Source organism: Pipistrellus kuhlii, unplaced genomic scaffold (genome assembly GCF_014108245.1).
Source record: "Pipistrellus kuhlii isolate mPipKuh1 unplaced genomic scaffold, mPipKuh1.p scaffold_m20_p_20, whole genome shotgun sequence".
Classification (NCBI taxonomy): Eukaryota; Metazoa; Chordata; class Mammalia; order Chiroptera; family Vespertilionidae; genus Pipistrellus; species Pipistrellus kuhlii.
Window position 1 is genome coordinate 3,398,535 of NW_023425516.1, and position 22,225 is coordinate 3,420,759.

Consider the following 22,225-nt stretch of genomic DNA (forward strand, 5'->3'; position numbering starts at 1 on the left):
GTAGGTCTTCTTCCCCCAGCTGCCAGCACTGGCTTCCCTCTGGCCTCCCGCAGGCATCCGGTTAGTGGCCTGGGCCTCCCTTTGTAGGGATCATGGAGCGATAACCAGGCCTCCAACCAATTGCATCGCACCCACCTTGGATGGCTTGGCGCCAGTGGGTGTCATAGCGTGATTCTGGATAGTTGTTCAGGTGGTCCTTGTGCTCTTCTGCCGTTTAGTCAATTTGCATATTACACTTTTATTATTCAGGGTAATTGTTAAGGGGAGAGTTGAGAGTTACTATTATAGTACACTGAAATTAAAGAAATAAACTTGAATTTTTAAAATGAATGAAAACAAATTACTTTTAACACTAAATGTTGCCAAATTTGAGAACTATGCTTTTAGTATGTGAAATGATACATGATTTCATGGCTTTAGAAACAGACTATTCTTTACATTTGTAGTAGGAAAAGAAAAAGCTGTTTTTGATAACTTTTTGATTCACTACCATTTCATTTTTGTCAAAACCTGGCTATTATGTTGCATTAGCCACTCTTTTTTCTATAGTATAAGCTTTCAAAATAAGCACAGAGTTTGCATAGTAAATAATTGTTGAATATTAGTTAAATGGATTATATGTCTTATCATCTCTGATAGCATGGATCCAGGGTGTATTATTTTTCTTATTTCTCTAGAAATACCTTCTTGCACATAGAAGGCACAACATAAACATTAGAAAGTTGTCTTTGCTGTAATAAGCAAATATTTGGTACTTTTTGTCTATACTTTTAGACTATGGCCACTCTTCATGAGTTGGTGCTATTTAAAGTAATTTTTATCAAAATTTAAAGTAATTTTCTTGCAGGCATTTTAAAAACTTTTCTTGTCACAAATAGGAAAGAGTTTATTTTTTCTTATTTGTTGAATTACTTAGCTATTGCAGAGAATCTGGAACCTGCTGTTAAACTTGTTACTATTGTGTTGGGAATTTAAAAACTTTTCCCTCTACAACTGATAAAGTATCCTAAGCAGTTACTTAGGAACTAATGTGCCATTTACTCTGAAAACCAAGTAGCAGCAGGAGAGAACATAGAAGAATCTCAGGACTGGAAGAGAACTCAAAAGGTGAGCTAGGCCAAGCATCCAGCTGCCTTGGGACTCAGCTCCAGAAAATCCACCTTAAGTTGTTTTTCAGCCTGTAATAAGGAAATTTTTGTATTCATATCATGGTGTCCCTTTCTTAACGGATACTTAGTGATTAAGTGTCAGGAGTCCTTATATTAGACAGTTATTAATTTGTTGATCTATACATGAGGTTGATAAACCAATTTTATTTAAATGACCATAGGAAGGTAATGGGATCATAATAGGAAGTTAGTGTACTGACAACAGAGTGCTCTTCCATGCTATGTTGTTAGACACAGTTTCATGTAATGACCTTCTTAAGTGAAATGGGATGAATTAAGTGAGACAACTATTGTACATGGCAGAAACACTGCAGTGATGCCATGAAGTGCAGTTTGAAGTGGTATAGCTGTCGACTATTAGATAGCAAATAAATAAATATCTGAGATTTATTAGTATGCCACAAGCTGACTGCTTATGTGCACAGACTATCAGAATCTTTATGGAACATTTACTCTCACTGTTTTAGTACTATCTCAGTTAATCTTTAAATGTCTCCCCATTAAATAGTTGGAGCTTTAAAGATGATTCATTTGTAGTGGCTACTCATAGTGAATTCATAGTAAAAAGTACACCAGGTGCGTTATCTATCTATCTATCTATCTATCTATCTATCTATCTATCTATCTATCTATCAAAATAAATAAAAGCCTAAGTGACCAAACTAGTCGATCAGTTGCTATGATGTGTACTGACCACCAGGGGACAGATGCTCAAAGCACAGGATCAGACTCCCTGCTGCCTGGATCAGGTCTGCAGGGATCAGGCTGAAATGGCTGTCCGACATCTCTGGATTGAGAGAGGGCACAGGCCAGGCGAGGGGCCCACCAGTGCAGGAATCCGTGCACTGAGCCTCTAGTTAGCTATATTAGCTAAATTGATTAACCATTAACATAGAGAATATATATTGAGAATGCTTTGAGCAAAAATTCCATGTTTTGGGATAAGTTCTCTCATTAAAAGATTTTTGTGTGTGTTTGTGTGTGAAAACAGATTTTGGTTAAAGATCCTCAAACCAATCTCTGTGTTGGAAACATGAAGAATTTCAGAAAGGGAATCTGAAATTACCCTTAGTGTTGGATATTGGGAGCTGAGGGCTGGAGGCAGGGTTTTTCAGGAATACTTGAGCACCATCTTTTCTTTCTCATCCTAGGTGAGGATGTGGCTTTGTTGATGTTGAGTTAGATTTAAGAAATAGGAATGTTTATTGTCAGACATTAATTTAAATGAATCATAGTGTGAGTACTTCATACATGGTGAGTTACACATTTGGGACAGTGGAACAGCAAGAATTCCTCATCTTAGGACCCTTTCTTGTGTGTGGCATATGGAACCCGGGGAGAAGAAAAAGGGAAGCAGAGACACACTGCATGTGTGCCTATTCTGTGGCTCTGTGTAGCCACCTGGCTTTTATTAAGTTCTGTAGCACTGGCTACATAATTGGGAATTTGAAGGAGGTATATGTATGTGTGTGGTCTCTTTTAGCTAATCCATAACCTGTTTTTATAAAGGTAAAAATGCTATAATTTTCTTTATGTTTGGAAATAGGTTTTGTATACTCATTTTACATTTTTTAGTATTTGTAACTTCAATATTTGTCCAACTTCTCATATGTTGTTTATGAATGCATCAGGGTTCAGAGACACGAAGAAAGTATCGGTTTCTCTTCTTTTCTTGCCTCTTCAAACCTCTGCAGTTTGCTTGTTTTTATAGCAATATATAATAGCAAGCATGGTGGTTATATATCTCTAGCTTAGACCACAGAATCAATTAATGCACAATTTAATTGAAACATTTTAGAAGAAAGGAGGTCTTAGATAAGAATGGAGGTGAGTTAGCTCCAAATGGAAGTGTAAATTAAGGTACTATCAACTGTTATGGGCAAGATAGAAACCTAACTGGTGTATTTAACGTTTCTGTAAGAGTACAGAGTTTTGAATTCCAAGTCAGTGATTTATAAATAATTTTGGAACACAGCCCATTTGTAGTTGAGATCTGTCTAAGCCAACTTTAAAGAAGGGTATGCCTAAATTTCCATGGCTCTGGTGGTCATTGCTTCTTTTTAGTTAATTTGTGACCAAGAAACAATATTGTGTTTTATTTTATTTGTTATATGCATTAAATTTTCTGTATACATTGATGTGGCAAAGTAGCACATGGCCTCATTTAATTTGACACCAAGAGAGGGAGGAAAATACTCCGCTTTGGATAAATTCTAAAATTTCTCTTTGTGTTCTGTTCCCCCACTTCAAAAACAGAAACAGACAATACAGGCAAAACAAAAACAAGAGCTTTTTCCAAGCAATTTTGTAACTTTTTGTGGGGGAACATGTACAAGTGTGCTATGTGAAAAAAATGGTCTTGCCACATTTTACAATTAAGAAGTAACAGTTGCTCTAGCCTGGTGGCTTAGTTGGAGCCCAATCCATACACCAGAAAGGTTGCAGGTTTGAATCCTGTTCAGGGCACATACCTAGGTTGCGGGTTCCATCTGCCATTGGGTGCCAATGAGATCCAACCAGTTGATTGTTTCTCTCTCTTTCCCTCTCTTTCCCCCTTTCTCTCTTTCTCCGTCTTTAAAATCAAACATATTCTTGGTGAGGCTTAACAACAACAAAAAAAGACGTGTCAGATCAGAGATGGCTTTATCACATGTGTTTTTAGTTTAGATGCTAAATCATTTTCTCGGAGGTTAATCATAATACTGATCATCCTGACAGAGGACATGTGAGAATTTTAGAGACGTACTATATTTGGAAAGATTCCTGAGGTTCTTGGTATTTCTTTTTGCTCAAATGCTGCTTCTACAGTGTGTAATGTAAACAGTAAAGAAAAGAAAATAAATCTGGGCATTTCATAATCAGTGGTTAGCTACTTACGCAGTTCAGAATTAAGCAATCAGCACCGATTATAGAGTCATTTGATGGAGAGCAAACCTGTAATTCTTTTTTATTCTGAAGCCAACAGAGCCTGAACCCACAAAGCCTGTCAGTAGATAAGATAAAATATAGGCGGCTTTGAATTTACTTGCTTGATCTAAGCCACATGTGTCAAACACAAGGCCCGCGGGCCAAATCTGTCCCGCCAGGCCTTGCAATGTGGCCCGCACCGCTCTGTCATCACTGCACTCCGCTGCATTTCCATCACAATGACAGTTTATGACTGTTCAGTAAACCATTCGGCCTGCGATTTAGGCTGGATTTTAGATTTTGACCCCTTCTCTGATTGAGTTCGACACCCCTAATCTAAGCATAAGGAAGAGCTTGACTACTTGCAATTCTATTATGTAAAGACACTGTAAAAACAGTTCTAATTTTAAAAATATATAGTTCTAACATGATGACCAGTGTAACACATTTGACTTCAATTCACATTGCTTTAAAATGTAGGTATTATAAAAGTGTCACTTTATTTGTATACACACATACACATGAATTGTGCATACTTGTACTTAAAAAATAATCATGAAATCACCAGTAGTCTTGAACTTTTAATGTAGTTTTTTTTATCTTGAGTAAGAAATAGCTATAAAACTATTGCTGTATGATTGTTTGATAATAAGAGCCATTTACTGACAAATATTTAACTGCCACTACTTACCAGGCAGTGGGCATAAAATAGTGAAGAAAAGATACTAAACTGCTAGTTGTAGTGGACTTTAATTTTCAATAGGGGATAGGGGAGATAGTAAAGAAATAAACACATAATAAAAGCAAGTATGTCAGATGTTGCTTTGTGTCATGGAGAAAAATGAAGCAAGGTGGCTTTTGAGCAGAGACCCGAAGAAGATAGGGGGAAAACCAGGGGGATGGATAATTTTCAGAAGAGCTTATTAGAAAGAGAGAATAGCAAATGCAAAGTTTGAGGTGGAGAGTGCTTGTTGACCTGAGGGCGGACAATGAGGAATGGAGTGAGCATGGGGAAGAATGTGGGTGAAGTTGGGGTAAGATATAAGGGAATCAGTTCACAAAGGCGTTAAAGACAGAACTTTTCTCTGAGTTGGGAAACATTGAAGGGATCTGAGCAAAGGAATTAGGTGATATAACTTTTTAAAAGACTCATCCTAGCCACTGTGTGGAGGGTAGACTGTGTTGGGAGTGGGAAGGAGTGGGGAAGGCCCGAACCAGAGAAGCTGTTGTTTTAGAGACCCAGGTAAACCCTGGTGGTAGTGGGAGTGTGAGGATGGTAAGAAATGGTCATATTGTAGATATTATTTTGAAGGTAAGAGCTGACAACGTGGATGTGTGGTATGTGAGATTGCAAATATAAGGCAAAAATTTGAATTTTTATAGGAATTCCATAGCTTTTTGATAGTGCTCAGTTATTTTATTATAGAAATAATTTGAAAAATCTGGATTCAAAGGAATAGTTACTTTTATGTCTTGTTATATTATCAATTTCCTTTGCACATTTTATTTTATTTTTATTATTTAAAAATATATTTTATTGATTTTTACAAAGAGGAAGGGAGAGGGTTAGAGAGTAACATTGATGAGAGGGAAACATCGATCAGCTACCTCCTGCACACGCCCTACTGGGGATGTGCCCGCAACCAAGGCACATGCCCTTGACCAGAATCAAACTTGGGATCCTTTTGTTCACAGGCCTACACTCTATCCACTGAGCCAAACCCGTAAGGGTTCCTTTTGCACATTTTATATGTGAGATTGTGTATCTTCACTTATGTATCAGATTTCTATATATGTGTAGACAAAATCAAGTTCAGGATTATAATGCAGTGTACTGCTACTGCCACCTAATGTTTATAGCCATTCATTTATATAATCACAATAACTGGTTATGCATAGCTTTAATATTGGTTTGAAACAGTGTTAACAGGTTAATTAAGGCTTATTTAATTGCCTTCATATTAGGTTTCTGATATGGATATTTAATATGGTAATTGAATTGTCTAGAAATAAGGTTGTAGATTGAAGATTACTTTTATTGGTATCTTGATCTCTGTATCGAATTCAGTTCAACAAATATTTATTTCTTGTGCTCAATCCCTTCATTTCATCTCTCTCCCCTTATGGTTAGGTTCTAATGGGTATGAGACAGGTTTTAAAAAAGTAAGCAAATAATGAAATACGTAGTAGTTTGAGATAACAAGCAGGACAATAATATAAAACATTTAAAGGACAACATTTAAAAAGTAATCTGATTAAAATGTGATGACTATCATTTTAGCCCCCTTTTTCTTTGCTGCATATGAATACCGGTAGTTAAAAACCTATCCAAAGTAAATTAAAATGTTGCAGGAATAGTGTTAGTAATATGATAGTTTCCAAGTCAGTGCTGGGTCGGATCTCTGCTATTGCAAGACATTTAACTTTAGCAGTAGTCACTTGTTATTGAGGATTACGGTTTCAGGCCAGTTTTAGTAATTACCTGCTCTTCTGGATTCTTTTTTGTGATTAGACATGACTGTGATGGCTTGCTCTCTCAAACATTCCCTTCTCCACTTCCAAGATAGCAGTATTTATGAGGGATGAAGTGATTTTTGTTTATATGCACATATTTCTGTAAGACTTCCTCATTTGTTAATGTGAAACTAGAGCTCTGAAGATGATGCTAGAAGAAATAAGAGCATCGTTAATAAATTCTGAAGATGGTTGTAACCGATAGTTAATGAATTAATTAATGTTATTAATGTGTCCTAGGGAATGTAGTGGGCATCGGGGATGTAGTCTTCAAACAAAGCCGGCAAATCTTAGCCTTCATTAAGCTTACATTCTAGCGGGGGAAGGAGTGAGGAGAGAGAGACAAATATGTAGTATGTCAGATGGTGGTAAGCGCTTGGAGGAAAATAAAGTAGGTTAGGAAGGACAGGGCATGCTGAAAAGTGGGAATGAGCTTGCTTTTTTATTTCATGCAGGTTTTTTTTTTTAATGGTATTTTGTTCTTATCTGAGTTATAAAAATTGTTTTAAAGGTCCTGTCTGCTTTGAAACTGGAACAATTCACACGCATCTATTCATCTAGTAAATATTCAGCAAGCATATTATCTTGTGTTAAGTACTGGATGAAATAAAATAAATAAAAGACATGTCACTACCCTTAAGGAGCCTTAAGTTATATTGGGAAGATATTAAGCAAAATAACATTTTATGATAATTCTAGAAGAGTCATTTATCATTTAATTTTTATTTATTTTTTTTTGTCAGAAAAAGGTAAGCATAACAAAACACTTTAGCTTTGATTTCAAATGATAAACTATTTCACTTACCCACTGGGACCCCTTAGTGGGATTATAATACCACTGAAAAGCAGTATTTTTCTGTGGAGATTGTGATATCCTTCTTGGGGGAGAAGGGGAATGGGGAATCTGCCTTATGATGCATTATTTCCTGCTCACTGTAATTTGGAAAACCTACCAAGTTATTAATCTTCATTGAATCACTATTTGCTTGCTCTTTTAGTTTATTAGTACACAATCACTAAGATATTGGGCACTACATAAAGTCCCCTTCAAAGTTTGAAATATTGGCATAGTTAACATTTGAGAAACATGCTTTATGATGCTCTTAATTCAAAAGGCCTTTGGTTAGTAGTGTGAAGGCTTGGCATATCATTCCATTTTCTGGGGGTTTTGTTTGGCGTGTGTGTGTGTGTGTGTGTGTGTGTGTGTGTGTGTGTGTGTGTGTTTTATGAAAACTCAGTGTCTTATCTACAGTCCATCCTTTCCTTGTTACAACTAAGGTGGTAATCATTGTGGATTCAGAGAATCCAGAAATATTCTTCAGTGATATTATGGTTTTGTAGTGTCTTCCATTACCAAATGTGTTAATTGCTCTGAAATTCAGCATTTTCTTGTAAAATAGGCATTTAAATGTAGTTTGATTTGAAAACACAGCACTTTCTTTTTATTTTAGATACTAAAAAAAATCCCAAGGCAGAGATTTTAGTTATCTTAAAATACCTTGAACTGTAGTTCCTTAGAACTACAATGATTAAAAAACAAACAACCCCCCCAAAAAACAAAAAACAAACAAAAAAACCCCCCACAAAAAAGAGAATTGAAAAAAATGCTATAGAATAAAGCTTTCACACCTTTCACTGTCAGTTTATAACCTTCGCTTACAATTATCTGGTAGGTTACAATTATATGGCAGATTTTTTTTTTAAGGTATTATGACTTGACCAAGGTTTAGATATGTGTTAATTGAGCTTCTCCTGATTTATCCTGATGGCCACAAACAAAATATCTGGTATGGAAAGATAGTAATGTAATTCACCACCCACCTCACTGAGTCATAAAAGTCTAGTGCTAGGTGGAACCAGTAACAAGATGCTGTAGCTTTGGGAGCATTCCAGCTTAGCCTCTGCTTCTCTTGCAGAATAGAGCCTTCAGAGAGAATTCCAAGGACCACCCAAGAGGTCTTCGGTTCTTTCACTTTCTCCATAGTCTTTTCCCTTCCAGCCTTCCAGGTTATTACCATCCCATTCTCTATCCTGTCCTCCAGTCTGTAACCCTAACAACACCAACAAACTCTGATATTGTGTATATAAAATAACTCTTGAAAACCATGGAAATTATCATTGCTTCCTCTGGCTAAACTGTAAATACCTACAGAATGGGGACTATATTTTATAAAATTTATTTTTGTGGAGTAATTAAACCTTTTAAGATTTTAACTACTATAAAATTTAAATGGCTAATTTTTCGTTTATCAGTATAAAAGTATGGCAGCCTACTCTAAGCTCTTACTATTTTTCAGGGTATAATACTATATTCTTTAGATAAAGAAGAGTTATATAATTTAGATTGTTCTTATTCTCAAAAAATATAATCTAGATGGAGTCAGAATAGCATTGGGTGCAGTGTGTTGTTTCTCAGTCTTCAACATATATAATAAGAGTATACCTGGGAAGCTTGTCAGTGAAATTTCAAGCCCATCTCCATATTTTAATGTAATTTGACATACCTGAGAATTTCTATTTAACTTTTATACCCCCTATGATTCTTAAGAGTTTCCAAAGGCCCATGCTTTTATTAACACTAGTATTATAAAAAAATACCAGTTTTTTTTTAATTATTAATATCTAGCTCATTTGTTAGCTTGTAGGCCTTGAAAAATTACATAAAACTCGTTACCTCAATTTCTGTATCTGTTATATAGAGATTGTTATGGAGAGTACATTTTGTACTTGGAACTTTATTCATCAGTAGGTAAATGATAGCTGCTGCCATTGTCACCACCACACCACCATCACCATCATCATCTCATTACCAGCCATTTTGGTGACAAGAACACACAAAATTGCTAACATTGTCAGCCAGCTTGCCTAGAAATGCTGGCGGTATGAGATTCTCAAAGGAATTTGGGCACTAATGGCTTGGGGTACTCATTTACAGAGATGGCACTCAAATTAGATTTTAAAGAGTGAACAAGATTTCCACAACTAAAGACAAAGTTGGAAGGTGAAGACTATTCTGTAAAATACAGAATTATTTCAAAATAACTTACTTTCGGTTATTTACCTCAGTTATAGTCTGTTTATGCTAATTTAAAGTAATTATATAGGTCAGTTGGTATCTTAAGTTTACTAAAGAAAATAAAATGCTGATGAAAATGTATACATAATGTGATAAAACTGTCTGATGTGAAAGTCACCAATTTATATTCTCCATTGTTAATGAAAACACTAGAGGCCTGCTGCACGAATTTGTGCACAGGTGGGGTCTGTCAGGCTCACCCCAATGAGCCCCATCTGAGGAGCGGGGCCAAGGGCAGTTGGCTGGCCATCCCTGCCCCAGATTGGGGTTGAGGGACTGATCAGGGTTGGGGAGGCCAATCTAGGCCCAGATCAGGCTGGTTGACTGCTGCAGTGCACGTCATAGCCACTGGTCATTCTGGTCATTCTGCCGTTCTGGTTGCTGGACTTTTATATATATATATATATATATATATATATATATAGATAGATAGATAGATAGATAGATAGATAAACTTTAGATACTTGGACACTACTAATTTGGAATAATTGCCTTATACTTATAGCATAAATAATTATAAAAAAAGCAATTTTGTAGGTGAAATATAACAGTCAAAATGATATAAGCAATAAAAATGCAGGTTTACAACATTGTATTTTATGCTACCTGATATTTACTTGGATGAAATTTTCTGCTTATAGCAAGAATTTGGTTCTATCTACTTTGAATCAGATTTGTTTAATTTTGCCCTGCCTGCTCTACTGTAGATGGTGTAATGACTCAGTTCTCCCACCATTTTCTCCTATTTGAACTACTGTAAAACTTTTTTTTCCACACAGCTTACTGTAGCTTCATTTGGCCCTCATTTGGAACACACAGACACACACACACACACACACACACACACACACACACACACACAGTCTGTGGGGGAAACACACTGAAATTTGCAGAGGCTTTTAGTTTTAAGGTCATTCTGATGAACCCAAATAAGCTTTAATTTTAAAAAATACTTTTGTGAAGTTATAGGATGCAAGTATTGTGGCTAGCGTAAGGATTTTCCAGAGACCCGCTTTGAGGAACACTGAGTCTTTGCACTGATTGAAAGGAACCATAGCATTCAGTTCTGTTTCTTCATTTAATATCAAGAAGTACACTGCAGCCAAAGGAATCTTTGAAAAACTGTCCTACTTAAAGCATTACAGAGGCTTTCTTGTACAATGAAAATAATTTCTAAGTGACTCATCAAGGAAGGCATACGAAACTCTGCATCATCTAGCTTTAGCCATTTGATTACCTTATCTCATATCTCCATTTCCCTTCCTGCTTTAAGGACTGTATTTGCTCTTCTTTCTTTTTGGTCAGCTTTTCTCTCATGTCCTCCTGAGCCTGGCTGTTTGATAGCAATAGGTTTCAGGACAAATGCTACCTCCTTGTAACAGTGTTCCTGTTATCACCCTGCTCTTGGTGGCATAAATGACAACCATTTTTTTTTTTTTTTTTTTTTTTTTTTTTTTAATGCTTACTGATATTGTTTGTCTCTGCACCATGATTTCTGAAGCCTCAGTTGGGGGAACTAGAACAATTGAATGGCTGAGTACTAGACTCACTTGGAAGCTTCTTTACTAATCTGACTTCAGGGCTCAGATGGGACTGCTGATTGGAGTCCCTGTGTGTTGGGCTTCCTTTCAGCATAGTGGTCTCAGGGTAGTCAGACTTAATACATCAGGACTTCTAGAGCAGGCATACCTGTGAACATAGTGGAAGCTGCATGATTCTATCTACCTTAGAGATCACATGACTTCACTTTCACCCTACTCATTGGTTGAAACCAACAGACACTAGCTCTCTATGGGAGGAGTGCCAAAAAATTTTAGGTCATGTTTTAAAACTGTCATTCTTCCTAATTAATAAAAGAGTAATATGCAAATTAAACATCACTCCACTCAAGTCACAGCCCAAAGCCAACTCACCAGCCAATCAGAGCAAGTGTGCAAATTAACCCCAACCAAGAGGCTTGGGTTTCCCTGGCAACGGAAGCCAAGCTTTCCACACACTCTGGCCCTCCACTCAAGGATACAAAGTTTCAATTATAGAAGATAAATCCCAAGAAAAATGATAGCAGCCACAGAGCTGGAGAGAATAGGCTACGGTTGCCCGGCAACAGAGGAACCAAAGCTTTCACCTGTTCTGGCTGGCCTAGGCCTCCACTCAAGGCTACGAAGTTTCAATTATGGAAGATACATAAAACCAAACAGAAATGGCGGCAGCCAGAGTGAGCAGGGGGCTTGGCTTCCCTCCAAGCTATAAAGTTTCAATTGTAGAAGGTAAATAAGTCCCAGATACCAGGGCCTCTGCTTGGGTTGCCAGGGTCGTGGCTGGCCTGCAAACCACCACAGGCCCCTCACTCAGGCCACCCCATGCCCCAAGGGAACCCCCACCTTGATCCAGGAACACCCTTCAGGGCAAACCAGCTGGCTCCCATCTGTGCACCATGCCCCTATCCTATATAATAAAAAAGTAATATGCAGATTGACCATCACTCCAACACACAAGATGGCTGCCCCCATGTGGTCAAAGATCCTGCCCCCATGTGGACACAAGATGGCCAGCAGGGGAGGGCAGTTGGGAGGCACCAGGCCTGCAAGGGAGGGCAGTTGAGAGGGACCAGGTCTGCAAGGGAGGGCAGTTGGAGGTGATCAACCCTGTAGAAGAGGGCAGTTAGGGGTGGCCAGGCTGGCAGAGGAGAGAAGTTAGGGGCAAACAGGCTGGCAGAGGAGCAGTTAGACATCAATTAGGCTGGCATGAGAGTGGTAGGGGGGTGATCAGGCTGGCAGGCAGAAGTGGTTAGGGGCAATCAGGAAGGCAGGCAGGCAAGCAGTTGTGAGCCAGCAGTCCTGGATTGTGAGAGGGATGTCCAACTGCCCATTTAGACCTGATCCCGGTGGTGGGATCAGGTCTAAATGGGCAGTTTAACATCCCTTGTGGGGTCCCAGATTGGAGAGGATGCAGGCTGGGCTGAGGGGATCCCCCCCCAACCCATGCACGAATTTCGTGCACCGGGCCTGTAGTGTTATATAAAGTAACATCACAATTCTGCCTCCATTGATCATCAAGCAATAGTTGTATTGTCTTCATAGCATTTACCATGGATTGGAATAATTTTATAAAATAAAATTGTTTTTTTTTATCTGCCCCTCAATTGAAATACAAGTTTTATGAAAATAGGGACCTCTTTGCTTCACTGCTAAATTTTTAGCTCTAGAGTAGTGCCTAGCTCTTCATAGATACTCAGCAGGATAAATAAATACTATGTGAATTAAAATCACATATCCAGTTTGTATTACAGCAGAGACCATCCTAGTAGCCTTTCTGTTATATTTCTCATAAAATTTCCTGTATTGATATGTATGTTGTAAATTATAAATTATTTCACTTCACTGAATCTCTATATATCTTTATTTATATTGTTCTTAGTAATGAAATCATATAACTTTAAAATTCAGTCTTTTTTTACTGTTAATATACCACTTCTAACTTAATAGTTTATCACCCAAAGATGAATCATTCAGATGGTGTTATAGCAAAATTAGTGTGTAGTATAACGGTTTTGTTTTGTGAATGAGGTACTAAGTCTGTTCTTTCTGGGACTGGTGGTACTGGATGAGTTCCTTAGTTGTAAAACAAACAAACAAACAAACAAAAAAACCCAGCTTTTTTATCATGGCCAAAGACAATTTTTTTATCATGGCTGAGCGGGGGGCGCACGCTCAGAACTTCAGGCACAGCAGAAGAGGGACTTCCAGTTTGTGCTCCAGGAGTCTAGGGGCTCCCCTGGAAAGACTCCACACCTTGGAAGGACTCTGGCTAGGCCTGATCTCCTTGGGAGCTAGTCATTTTACTCCCATAGCTGGTCGTTGATGCTGGCTGTTGGCTGGGACCTCAGCAGAGACAGTTGGCCAGAATAACCACTGGGGGCCTCTCCTGCTCAGTGGTTGAATTCCAAAAATGAGTCTTTCAAGAGGCAGGATGTGGAGACTGATAGTGTCTGAAGCTTTGACACCGTCTCTTTGGCCAAATTTTGTTTGTTGAGGCAGTTCCAAAGAGCCACCTGGATTCAGGGGAGGGAACATAGACCCTACCACTTGAGAGGAGACTGACAATATTACAGTGTAAAAAGATCATGTAATATAAGATATGTGTGACAGCCATCTATTGAAAGTAAGCTGTGTCAGTCTCCAAAACAGTGAGTCATGTGGGCTCACCTTCTCCTCCCAACTGCCCATCAACTTGCACAAATGCGTTGGCGAGGAGATCCACAAGGACCTGCTAGTGACCAGCGCATACAAGATCACTGACCAATCTGGGGGTGCTGGCGGCCTGCACACCCACCTCAAGATCTGTTTGACTATGTTCTGTACTCCAGGGTGATGCAACCAGAGGGAAATTTGTCTTTACCACTGGACATTATGATATGTTCAAAGTGTGTTTTGAGAGCAAGGGGATAGGGCGGTTACCTGACCAACTCGTGATCCTAGACATAAGCATGGAGTGGAGGTGAAAAATTATGAAGAGATGGCAAAAGTTGAGAAGTTCAAATCTTTAGAGGTGAGGCTATGATACCTAGAAGACCTATCAGAATCTATCGTTAATTATTTTGCCTACATGAAGAAGCGAGAGCAGGAGATGCGTGACACCAATGAATCAACAAACATCCACGTCCTATACCTGAGCATCTTTTTCATGTTCCATCTCATTGGACTAGCCTCTTGGTAGGTCTTCTACCTTTGGCCAGTTCTTTAAGGCCAGCAAGTTGATTGAGCAATAAGGCCTACTCTCCTTCCACCTTGTATCTCAGCCTTCAGAGTATCACTGGTTCTTGCCTGGCCTAAAGCATCCTATCAACAGCACCATGAAGGCACATTGGAACGTTCTTGCCAGAACTGATGTCTCTTAGTGTGGGAGGACACGGGTTACCACCTACTCCCAGCAAGTCTTTGAGGGACTTCTTTTTAGCTTGATAGGATTTGGACTGTTTTTTATTTAATTAATTGATTATTTATTTATTTATTTATTTATTTATTTTACTACAATAGCACTATTATTAGAGTCACCTGTGACAAAAAAATGGGGGTGGGGGTGGGAGAGGGGTTTACCTAGATAATGCAAAGCCAGGGCATCCTTTTTATACTCTTATTTAGATTGAACCTCAGCATTTCCTCATGTGATCTGTTTGAACCATGTTTTCTTTCCTTTTTCCACTTGTTCACCAGCTTGGGCTTCCACTCTAGTTCCTTTACCAACATTTGAATTACCACGTGGAACTTGTTTCATTCTCATTATCCTCTTTGGATTTCTGTGTGAAAACACCCTTAGCTTTATCTTAACCTTTAGCTGAAATGTTTAGATAGCTGGATGTGTCCTTAATTTTATGTCTCATAAAAGGGTGATGGATGTGACACCTCATAGAAATGAGCTTTGAACTACAGATAACTCTTTTTAAAAATGTTCATTTTAGAGAATTAAAACATTCATGTCCCCCCACATTCCCCCAAACACACACACACACACACGACTATGTCAAACTGGTGAGCTGTAAAGTTGAGAGCCTGTCTGAATCCAGAGACCTCACATTGGTCACTGTGATCCTGGAGTCCTTTAAGACCAGTTTTTTGCTTTGTTTGTTTGTTTTGTTTTGTTTATTTTAAAGTAGAGTTGCAGTATCAACTTGATCTACTAGTATAGCCATATTGGTTCTAGCTCTTCTCTACACATAGGGAGTCCCAGATTGTTGGGAGCTCATTTTCTTTTTTCTTTTTTTTTTTGTTTTTGTTTAAAATGAGAGAGAGGTGGGGGAGGGAAGGAGGAAGAGAGAAAGAGACATCAGTTTGTTGCTGCACATATTTATATATTCATTGGTTGATTGTTTCATGTGCCCTAACCTTGACCGGGGATGGAACCCACAATCTTAGCTTATCAGGATGACACTAATAACTGAGTGCCCGGCCAGGGCATCCTTTTTAGATTGAGCCTATGCATTGAGTCCTACAGACAGGAGGAGAGGGGGAGGAAAGAGGGAGGCTTAGATTTGGATTCCAGGTGTGGCAGTGCTGACAGAAAGGGTGAGTGTTGCAGGTTAAAGTGCTGTGTTTTATAGATGCACCTTGGGAATTTGGAAACAGGCTGCTCATGTAGTAAAATAGAGAAGTGTGAGGAAAAGAAGAAGAAAAACTGTAGGTCACTTACGTTCCTTCTATCAAATTACTAAGGATTTGTCTGTTTATGCCTTTATCACTATTAGTAAACCAGATTTACTCATGGTTGTCCAGAATTACTAGTTCTTATTTTTCCTAATTAGAGAATTGGTACTATACAGCAGGTAATGTTGAATTCATTTCCCCCAGTTAGTGTTCTCCCCCCCACCTTCTCACCCACCTGGTAGCTCAGGATTGGCAAATAGTGAAATTGTAAAAGGAGCAGGCTGAAAGAATTGAGCAGAAAGAGAACCTCATTTCCATGTACAAATAGCATATTTAATTTGATTATAAGACATTTATTCCAAGTGTTAATATTGTGTGGTATCCTAAAACAATATTTTAAAAGAGATTTTGTGCTTTACACTAAGAATAGCATTACATTAGAGTTGTTGCAAAAATGACAAACTAATCCTCTTCCCAATAACTTGAGTAAATTTGGCAGGTTCCAGAGATGTGCAGGTAAAATAATATGGCCATACTTAACTTGGTGCTGATATATCTAAAATGTAATTGCATTGGGATTTTGAATGTATACACATGCACACACACTTACATATATATGCATAAATATGAAGATTTTAAAGAAAAACCAGAACCTAAAACCTGGAGTTTTATCTCTAAGCATCTGTTAAAATTGACAATTCAGGAAATCAGTGTCCAGTATAATGCAGTTTAATTGATGAGGATTTGTGAAGTATCACCAGTATAATTTGTACATAGTATTGTAGCAAAGCTATGATTTTTTTTCCTGTTTTGCAGAAAGAATTAAACACGCTATGTTAATGGAAGATGCCTTTCTAATTCTGAATCTTAGAATTATTTATTGATTGTGTGTTGTTTTTTTGAGAAAGAAGTATTAATTTTTGTTTCACTTGTTGATGCATTCATTGGTTGATTCTTGTATGTGCCCTACCAGAAATTGGACTTGCAGTCTTGGCATATCAGGATGGACTATGCTCTAATCAACTGAGCTACCTGGCCAGGGCCCTCTAATTCTGAATCTTTAGATGGCCTTTTCTATCTTTAGTGATACGTGCTTCACTGGTCCACACTCTATAGAAGGCGTTTGATTATTTTGTGTATTATTTTCCTAAGTAATCACTCCCTTTACTTATACTCTCTCTGTCCCCTTCAAATAAACCCTAGAATTGGAGGCTTACCTTTCTAGGTTCTCTTTTCCAATGGTGCACGACCCGGGGTGTAAGAGGGGAATGGAGAATAAGGAGGAGTTTGTCCCGCTCGGGACATTTGGCAGCGTTTGGATACATTGTTGGATGTCACTCCTCAGGGTAGGGTGCTGCTGGCATCTAATTGGTAGACAGAGATGCTGCTAAATATCTTATAATACACAAATCACTCCCTTACAACAAAGAATTATTTTGCTCAAAATGTCAATATTGCCCAACTTGTAAAATCTGAAAACCAACTCCACAATTGATACTTTTTCTATGTACCTGGATATGACTAGTTAAACTGGTCATGAAACTCAGACAATAAGACATTTGAACATGTCATGTGTTTTAAGTGAAAAATGCCACTTTAAACATTTGTTCTTTTCCTGTTCTATTCGGTTTCTTAGCTTGCCCAGTTTTGTCTTTTTTTTTTTTTTTTTTTTTTTTTTTTTTTTTTTTTTTTTTTTTTTTTTTTTTTTTTTTTTACAGTGGCATAGATACTTTCAGAGAGCTTACATTGTACAATAATCCACATGTTCAACACCCACAGAATTGTCAAAGGACTGCATGCAGCTACTTACTGAATGCCAGGATTGCCTGCATTGTCTGTTGTAGGACTTGTGTAGTCACTAAATTATCAGTCCCCATACAGTACATCACAGGAAGTTGGCAGATACAATGATCCATCTGTTATCACACCCATCAAGTGCCTTGGCTCAGAGGGAAATGGCTGCAGATTGGAGCTCAGTGTGTGAGGGAAGTAGTAAGATTCCAAGATGCTTATCATTCTTTCCAAAGTCCTTTCTGGCCTTTTGATGAGATTGACTTGCTCATTTCTGAAACTGGCTTTCAGTTTAGCTATTATTGCGTTTTTATTAAATATTTTCAGTAAAACTGGACATATTATCAAAGATAGTTGTTTTTCTGAGAATGAGGTTTCAGAATATCATTTCCCCTCCTCCCCAGGGATATTCTTGGTCAGATTGTCATAGAAATGAGCAGTGGAAAATTAAAACTGCACAATCTGGGGAGTTTTATTTTTAAAATAGTTGTTCTTAACTGGAATTATAGTGAAACAAGTATGAAACATTTTTATATTATTCCAATGTGGCAAAGAGTTTTTTGTTTTCCCCCCTTCAAACTTGAACAGTGTGATCAGCTTCAAAGAAGGAGGGTGTGATTTTCATAGGTTATACAAAATGCCTAGGTAGTTGCTTGTGAGTCTAAGTAACCCATTTGTTTCCTGGAAAGTCTGAGATATTTAATGATACCAAGATCAGTCATAGTCTCTGAGGTCTTTCAGACAAAAGCATCAATGCTGTGCTCAGTGGTGCTTTGAAGTTTTGGCAACTACCCTGGAGGTGAATGGGGAACTGCTGATGCTTCCTATCTTGTGAATAGTCTTATTTATACAGGCGAGGCACAATGTCTGGTTTGGGGAGGCAAAAAGCCACTTCCAAATTACTGTCTGTGTATAATATGTCTTTGACTTAATTTAAGTTCATCTTCAAAAGGGCAAAATAGTTAGAGAAAAAAATTAAACAGGACAGTATCTGACTAATTGAAAGAAGGGGCCTTGTTTTGTTCCACACTGAAGATACAAAATGAATATGTATAGTGAATAGTTGCTTAATCAATTCAAAAGAGCCATTGTTTCTTTTTCTTCTCTATTTACCTTAATTTTTAAGCATTGCTGATGAAAATAGGATTTTTAGTAATTTAGTACAGAGAATATATACTATTTGGGTTATCCCCAATTAGATAAAATCCATCTTTTAAATCTGCCTCTCAAATTAAAAATTTTATCACTGATTCTCATATATCTAGGTATACTTGATTTAAAAATTAATTTCTTTTAAAATTATTTTGAGAGTCACAAAAATTGTATGTCCATGAACAGGCCAGAGATAGTTGAGAATAATTATATTGAAGTTGATATTCCAGGAAGTAAACAATATAAAATTGCTAAAACCTACATATAAATGATTCTACAATATTTTTCTACAAAATGTGGGTGTTTTTATGTTTTGCTCTGCCTTCCTCAACACCTAAAGAAAATAGATTTTCCTGGGCCTTTGTAGATGTGGCTTCAGATAACTACATAGAGACTTTGGCTAACTGTACCTAATAGAATGGAACAAATAACACATTTACCATATCTTATAATTTGTTTATACACATTATATATCAATGCAAAATGAATTTAACCACTTAATGTTACTCCATAATTATGTAACTTTATTTTGTTATTCCAAATTTGATGAACATGACTAATAGTCATTAAAAATTAGAGGTCATTAGGAATTTAAGCAATGAAAAGGCCTCATCAGTAATAATAACAACATGCTACAGAATTGATAACTACAATAGAACAGTTATACTAGGTAAGATAAAGAGTTAATTCAGCCTTTAAATGTTGTTTTTTGGGGTGGAAGTTTTATAATTTAAATCAAACACACAAAGCCCATGGCTCAATTTATGACAGTAACTGCTTTAAATTGTAATAGTTTATTGTCATTATTGAAAGGCATTTTAATTTAATATATTTTTCTTGATCTTTCCCTCAAAAATTTTCCTCATTAGTCATTCTAATTTTGCTAACCATCATAGGTTCAAATAAGATCTTATTTTCATGACATCTTTCATCTGTACTTGTTTCTACAGAAATGTTTTTGTACTTTAATTATGACCCTATATGGTTTCCATGGAAACAATATCAAATCACAACTCTGAGAATGTGTACAACTTTCCTTATATTATCAGTAAGGAAAAAACCATGTCTTTTATAGAAATGTCTATTTTGCATTGTGTCAGAATTCTTAGACTCATACTATATCATGTGCTGTATAAATCCCTTGTCTTAAAAGTTTAACGTTAGATTTTCTTTACATGGTAGGTGGCTTTTTGCTCCACTTTGAATATTTTCCCTTGTGGAAGGCTCTCTGTAGTATAGTAAGCACACAAGTATTAAGGTGGCATTTTTCAGTGTGGGTGAAAAGACAGGTAGTAAACAAATACTTTGATATGGTCCTGTGTTCCAAAGCAATTGATAAGAAAATAAGTGACTGGGAAAAGGCTACTTTAGTTAGGGAAATCCTCTGGGAGGAGATGACATTTGAATTGAGACTTGAGAATAATCTAGCCAAATGCAGGGAAACAAGGGCAAAAGGCTTGAGCTCACTGCGTTGGAGAAACACAGATAAGGTCAATGCTGCTGAAACTGTGTGTGTGTGTGTGTGTGTGTGTGTGTTTCAGATCAGGTTGTGTCTGTGTAAATAACTGATCTTCATTTCCCATCGTAGTTAGAGTTTTCAAAATTGCTTGTGTTAATGCAGAGGAATTTAGTAGTATTAAAACACACCTATATGAACTAAAAATGTTGGCAGTGTTGGAATATTTAGGTCATTTATAAATTTTTTGCTTTGAGTTGGAAACTGCTTAGCTTGTTAGAAGTTTTGGATAAAGACAACTTTTTTTCTGGAAATATTTCAATTTAAAGTATTGAGAATAATTTATTGCTTTCCAATATGTTGTTTAAAAATACAAAAAAACAGACAAATTATTTTTGAAGACTTGAAGGGAGGATTAGACATTCTGGCTTTAAAAAGTAAAGAATAATAAACTTGTGATTCTTCTAAGTACAAGATTAATAGAAATTCATGTGTAAACCAAGTAGTCATTTATTACTGAGAATTCATTTCAGTTAAATTTTTAACAACAATTTTTGTAATGACAGGTTTGATATTGATTTTATGTTTTTCATACAGACAGCAGGAAAAGCTTATAGGAGTAACTTTTGATTAGTTTTGGGGAGTCATACTTTTTATACAGTACAAAAGACCAAAATATAAGAGAGGGAGACCCAGGCACTTTGAGAGTAGAAAGTATAGATGTTATCCTCTGTAATAAGACTTGTTTTAAACTTGTGTAATTCTAATGTAGTGTGGTGCATGTCTAACTTCTCAAAGCACTCTGTGTTTGATTGAATGCCCATGTTGTAGACACATGGAAGCTAGGTTGTAGGTTTCCTAATTTCTAACCTGGTGTGGTAGCACAGGTCAGAAAACTTTCAACAGCTACTACTAAAACTTGTCCAAGCATTTTTCTATGTATCAACTCTTGTTCCCCCTACATAACCATTTTTAAAAAAAAACTTATTTTAGGTCTCAGAATTTGTGACCCAGACCTAACCTTTTTCTATTATTTTTATTTGGTCCCTTACTAATTCAACAGAATTACACATATGCAAATTGTTTTTGCTAGTTTTGTAGCACATTCTTAGTATAAAATATAATAACGTTATATAAAGTTTAAAGAAAGAGACTAACCATTTTAAAAAATGTTTACCTATACAGTCTGCTAACCTTCAAAAATACTTTCAGTTATTTTGGTTTAACTATACTTTTTCAATTCCTGGCATTCATCTACCTAATAAAATAGTAACATGCTAATTGACCGTACCTTTATGACACCCACCAGCCAATCAGGAATGAGTATGCAAATTAACCCAACACACACAAAAAAAGGAAGGCTAATTTGCATAAGCAGGCACCAAGCGGCTGAGGGTGGGTGGGGACACTTGTGTCCTTGCTGATGACTCAGGCATTCCTCACCAAACCTAGCTACTCCAGGCCTTTGGGCAGCGTGGGAAAGCGGAAAGGCAGCGACTCCGGCCAGAGTGAAGGTGGTGCTGGCAAGCCAGTGTAAGGCAGGCCCATTCTTGCACAAATCTTTGTGCATTGGGCCTCTAGTATATATGTATTCATACACATTTATTTTCCTGTTGATTACCAAACTCACCATAAACAACCTATATAATAAAACCCTAATATGCAAAGAGATCGAATGGTCGAACAACTGGTTGTTATGATGCACACTGACCACCAGTGGGCAGATGCTCAACACAGGTGGAGTGCCACTCAGCTAGAAGCCAGACTCACGTCTGGTGAGTGCAGCACTGGTGGCAGGAGCCTTTCCCACCTCCATGGCAGCACTAAGGACCCCTTGAAGGATGTCCACCTGCAGACATCCCCCAAGGGGTCCCAGACTGTGAGAGGGAGCAGGCTGGGCTGAGGGGGACATGCGCCCCCCCCCTTCAAGTGCACCAATGTCATGCACCACGCCTCTAGTAACACATATGCATGAAGCCACAAAAGACTGCAACTGCATGGGTGTATGGAGAAGTGGTTT

At 37.5% G+C, this 22,225-nt stretch overlaps 1 protein-coding gene and 1 pseudogene across 4 annotated transcripts in view; both read left to right on the top strand.

The window, feature by feature from the left end:
* The window catches only part of MED13L (mediator complex subunit 13L), a 252,149-nt gene that overhangs the window by 95,716 nt on the left and 134,208 nt on the right, over positions 1-22,225 (top strand). The gene's annotated exons all lie outside the window — the stretch shown is intronic.
* On the top strand, positions 13,804-14,434 carry LOC123652818 (annotated as a pseudogene).